This window comes from Anopheles merus, chromosome 3R (assembly GCF_017562075.2).
Source record: "Anopheles merus strain MAF chromosome 3R, AmerM5.1, whole genome shotgun sequence".
NCBI classification, from domain to species: domain Eukaryota; kingdom Metazoa; phylum Arthropoda; class Insecta; order Diptera; family Culicidae; genus Anopheles; species Anopheles merus.
In genome coordinates, this window is record NC_054084.1 from 40,508,926 (window position 1) to 40,514,949 (window position 6,024).

Below are 6,024 nucleotides of genomic sequence, written 5' to 3' on the forward strand. Positions count from 1 at the left end.
TCCAATGGGACGATATCAATGAATTGTGACAACAAACCCAAAATCTACGGGAAACGATGAATAAATCGTGAGACAAGCCTAAACAATTACGGGAACCAACCAATTAATCGTGAGAAACCCTGTAACTGTAACTGTAACGAAACCCTGTAAATTTTATGTCCACATGTCTTTTAGATCTCTTCTTTATTGTTGAAAATACAGTTTTTCGTCACGTTACGCGAATAATGCGCGTTCCGGAGACATTCGTAGCTCGATGTACAGCGCAAGTCTAACATCACGTTTTCAGCCAAAATATAGTTGATAAATAGCTGTTTATGATTAAATTTAGTGCTTTTATGTAATTAAATACCTATTTAATACAATTCGGGTAATTATAACTTTTTAGTGATTTCAAAATATTAGCAAAAATTTAATTAAATGTAAAATGTAATTTGCATCTTAACATTTGTTGGAGAAAATTGTACTGAATTGACAAAAGAGCTGTCAAAATTCAAAATTTTAGCAACTCAAATTCACATAGCTCGAGGATCGCGTAACTCGGGGAACTATAGCAGTTGATAAAGTATAACTGATACTTTCCCCTGTTTTTACCACGTAACTTGAACAGATGATTTGTTCAGTCTTATTTCCTGTGAAACCCTGAGTCCAAATCTTCAAGAATAGGTAGGTACCATTCCCTGTTATCATGCTTGGGATATGTCTCTCTAGTAGTTTTCAGCTCCAATCAGGTTTCAGCTTTAAAGCGCCAAAGGAGAGTAATAGTTAATAATTCTCACCTTTTACATAATAATTTTTACAAAACATACTTGTTTTTACTGCAGTCTAATACGTATCGAGCATTTTTATTCGCGCAGAACTACTGAAGTTGCCGTTTTGTAGGCTACATGAGGCAATGAGTGTAGCATCTTATTTCAAGATTATAGATAGCATTATTTTTTTCATTTTTTCTTTCAAATTTGTCTAAGTACTTGAGCTACGACAACGTATTGAACTGTCTTAAATTTAAAATTCAAACATAGTCCCACTTCAACGACTATTATCACCGGAATTGAAAACTAATAAAAAGGCACGTCTTATATGAAGCTGTTTTAGATGAATCTGAATTATATGAAAATCTTCAACGGCAATAAGTGAAAAGGTAAGATTCCACAACACGATTGTTTAAATGCGAATATTTCCCTTTTCATCGACAAAAAACAAACCTTTTCGCCATTGCAAAACACAATTGTGGATTCGCAAAAAGCAATTTTACGTAAGTACACGCACATACCTTTACTGCTAAGAAATTGCTAAACACATTTAATCGCCAGTTCTTGTTCATTCAATTTTCGCAAAATTTTGTTTATAAATATCTAAATACACCGCACGCCGCAGCACGTTGCAAAAAGATTATAATTAATGGTGTTATAAAAAATAAAAAAATAAATAGAATAAAATTATGTACAATTATCTTTGTTTAGCTTTTCGGAGCTAAACTATTTGACTTTAAAGTGGTAAAATATAAAAAAAAACACACTCACCATTGTTGCTGTCTCTTACAATCAGGATACCTTTTCTGTTTTGTGTTTGTTCACATCCTTTCTTCTCGTAAATTGCTCCTTCTTCCGGCAATGCTACGAGTGCGTTGCATCCAAAGGAAAGCCAGACCACCACGATAGCATGCAGCCAGCTACTAAATGACAAAATTATTCACCGCGACCAAAAGCGTGTCACCGGCAACGGAGACCCGTCTACCAAAGCTGCCAGCCAAAAACCCGCCCCGTCTTCCAATCGGGAGTCTCCACAAGACGGAAAGCCGGTGAGCTTTTAAAGCTGAACTACTTGCCCAAAAGCTGGCTGTCTAGTGTTGCCGCACACTGCTGCACTGTTGAGTAATGTCGAGTAATGGTGGGTGTGTGCTTCGTGCTTTTTCCGGTACACACAAACTGGGTGTTTTTTCGGGGGGAGGGAAGCAGGACGAACGCGTGCGAAACGTGTGAGAAATACAAGTTTGTTTTTACGATTATCACTTGGCATCATTTGAGTTATGTTGAGCCATTTATTTTGGTAGCGGTGCCCCCTTTTTCCCCTCTTTGCTCTATTCGGGTTTGTTGTCGGTGTTCCGTATACACATGGACAAGAGGAGGGCAACATTTATTCAAAGAAACGTTCGCTTCTTTCCATCCGACCTCGGTACATTGAAGATGCACAGTGAGTGTGGTGCACAGTGAAAGAAGACAAACCACCGTATAAAATGCATCTGCCAAACAAGTGCAGCGGCCCGAGGAAAGCCCGCCCCTGCCAGCATTCGTACGAGCAGAAGCTGTTGCAGCATTATTGACTTCTTGCCCTTTTACATCCTCAAAGGCGTGAATAACTCCATAAGACGTTTAGTAATAATAGAAGGGCTTAGACTCGGTTGGATCGCTTTAAGATAATTGCATTTGATTTTTTATAAACCTCTATGAATCGCTTGCATTACACTAGGAAAGCCTAATGAAGTGCGTCAAGAAAGGAATTTTATTCCAGCAGAGATTGAATTTAATATCCATTCTGCTGTAAAGCATCGCAGTGCATCGCCTTGGAACTGCATATAACATCTCATCATCATAGCTTATCGTTTTGGGGAAGAAAAAGGCAATCCTTCCTTTGCTTATACGAAGCTCCCCAACGCTCCCCAATCCAACTTCCACAGAAAGAAAAATGGAAATCCCTCCCAAAAAGGAGAAATACACAGCACGACTTCATAATAAACCCGTCGCTTCTTACACATTTGCATTGTTTTATCTATCCGGACTGGGAGATGGTGCTCACACTTTTGGGACACACACTCCCAATGAGGAGGCAGCACCCGATGGCACACATAAATAATCCCCGGGCTTCATAAACACACATACGCTGGCTCTTCTTCTTTGCGTGCGCTTACCATCGAGCAGTGCACAAGCTCACATTTGTACTGATTTCAGTTCCGGCAGGCTGATCATCCCCTACTCTGGCCTCTCTTCCCCAGTCTCCTCCAGAGGGTGATTTTGCTAAATGAGCGCACCGGATGATGAACCACACCCGTGTGCGGGGTGACGGTTTTTAGCAAAACCTAGAACGTTTTCTCTTCTTCCTGCTTGCCGTTCTGCATTGTTGTGCGGTGAAAATTTGCACCAATGGATGACGTGTGCACGTACGAGACTTATGCTTGAATTTACGATGGGGGTTTGGTGTATTTAAAAGCGTAATCTGAACCGCCCCATCCTCGTGAGATGTGCTGAAACTGATATGCTTTCTTTCTCTTTTTTTTTTGTGCATATGCGTTTGCATACCCAAATGAATGCGGTGTGGGTGTTTGGGTGGGTGGTGGGGGTGTTTGGGTGGGTTCAACCTCAGAAAGGTGCTCTGTTTGTATGATGATATGTTGTTGATGAAGTGCAAAAGATGTATGTGCACGGATGAGAGGAAAGCATTAGTTAATAATGCTCTCTTATTTCTGAGGGAAATGCAATAAATCATCGTTCGATTTATGATATGAGTTATAAATCACAAAACTGACACTGGATGTCTTGTTGCACGAGGTCAACGCAATGTGTCACATGAGTTAATAGCTAATGGACGACAAAATTTAAGACTCTAAATTAGTGAGCACATAAGCAACAATTCACCGGTATGTATAAAATAAACAAAACAGCAAACAATAATACTACAAACAAATGTGTATGCACTGAAAAGATTAAACAATATCCCTGACAGGTGTGATGTTGAAATAATAGCATTATTAGACTTGTGAGTAGAGAACAGCAAACAATGTTTCAAATAGGCTACAATTTTATGTTTTGTTAAATATTAACTGTCGCCTGGTACAGAGGCCACTATTTCTTAAAAGTATTTTGAAGTATATTTACAAAATGTCAACTTCCTTGCAATAAACGCTTGCGATCGATCGATCGATCTGAGAAGGTGAGTGAGAGTTGTTACATGTATTTTACATGCAAGTACATCTCACATATTTTCAGATGGAGCATTAGAAAATGTCGGTATCTTTTTATTAATTGTTTCAATAGAACAATCATATCTTTTCAGCTAAAATAAATGTAGTAATTTTAATTCTATTCTTATAACTATTTTTACTTTGAATTTTTGTTAGTGTCTCTTATAAATTATTGCATTATATTCCACGATGATTTTGATCAACATATATCATTATTTTTCATATGACCAAAGTGGTTAGTTATTGCTGCTGTAACATGTATGCCGATACATTTTTGCTCGCAAAAGTAGCAAAATTTACCAACGACTGGTCATTTCTGAACTCTTTTAAAAGCTGTAGCATTGCACAACATCCTAACAGAACTTCCAATTAGCTAGATGTGATAACTAACTACTTAATGAACCAAAGAAATCTAGTATAAAAAACACTTCTTTTTGTGATGGAAACAATGCCGGTGGAGCTGGCATTCAACCCAAACAGTTTGTTTGCACCATACAAATCATGGAGAAATTTTCTTTTGTTTTGTTTTAGAACTAGCGTAATTTTGACAATCATAATTTTCATAGGAATTCCTAAGTTGTCGTTGGTAAATTTCCAACAAGTTCGGAGACTCTTGTAGAATCAGTAAAAGCTGGAGCTGTAAACAAATGACTATGCTAATATTGTCCATCGCTCTATCCCTAAATTATTTGTAGCTTGTTTCATTTGAATTGAATTGAACTATTTTCCTATCCTTGAATTGTTGCCATCGACGACTTCAAAATTTGTTACAGGGTTTCGAATCATATAAGGGAATAGTTCAATCACTTAGGGGAATGTTGCAAATCGGTAGGGGAATATTGCATGCAAGCTGTGGATGTTTGCAATCACTTAGGGGAGTTTTGCAATCGATTAGGGGAATGTTGCAAGCGTACTGTGGAGCTGTCATCAGACTGTGGGTACCGCTGTAAATACCTTAAAATATTTTCGTCAATCTTACTAACTTATCATGTTTAATTATGGCTCTGCAGCAGGATTTCTTTAGTTTATCATATGTACAGCAGAATCCCACACGAAAACAACTCCAAACGATGTTTTATAAAAAAACATCATCGGTACCAATTCGTTGCTTTTACATCGGCACCCACAGTCTGATGACAGCTTCACAGTACGATTGCAACATTCCCCTAATCGATTGCAAAACTCCCCTAAGTGATTGCAAACATCCACAGCTTGCTTGCAACATTCCCCTACCGATTTGCAACATTCCCCTAAGTGATTGAACTATTCCCTTATATGATTCGAAACCCTGTATTGGTAGATTGTTTCGTTTATTATTATTATTATATTTTCGAATTAATTAGAACACAGTTTTTGCGTGTTTCGACATTATTGTTTTTCAACGCTGTATTTGGTTTGTTGGCCTCAAAAGTACTTTATTATAAAAGTTTATTCGTTGAAACAGTCCCACTTAGGTGGGAATTTGTTTGGGATACTGGTGGTTCCATTAGCAATTTGGTATTTGCCATGATTTGTTGCAACCTGTGATTTTCTATCACTTTCTCCCTTAGAATGTTTTATGTAGAAAAACGAACCACAGGCCAATGATGTCTATTTATCGGCATATACCTGGATGAAGGCTAACTTATGAAGGTCGAGGTCTACACTCTCAGGTCATGGATAGCCTTCTTCAGCAGCAGGTTAAATAGGAGATTGGTGATCCCATCCATATGGTCCAAACCATGCTTGGTTGGTATTTTCGTCTCTACTTGTATATTGTTAATGCGATGGCGAAAGAGCAACATGAATAATCATCAAAATTCAAATTATCTACGAAATTAAATTAATTGACATTGAATTAAAAACTGCCAAAGTAATTTGAGACTTGACATCGAAGTAGAAACTATTGCTTCTTATTGGCATCCTATTGGAAATAAGAATCAATTGGCAATCTCACATTTAAACGCTCCACTCCACAAAACCACACACAAAACTAGCCGGCAATTTTCAGTCTAGATTATTCTAGCCTCAAAGCTAGAATTAGATTCGAGTACCTTCTCGAAAAATTGCAAAACAAGGTGATGTTTACA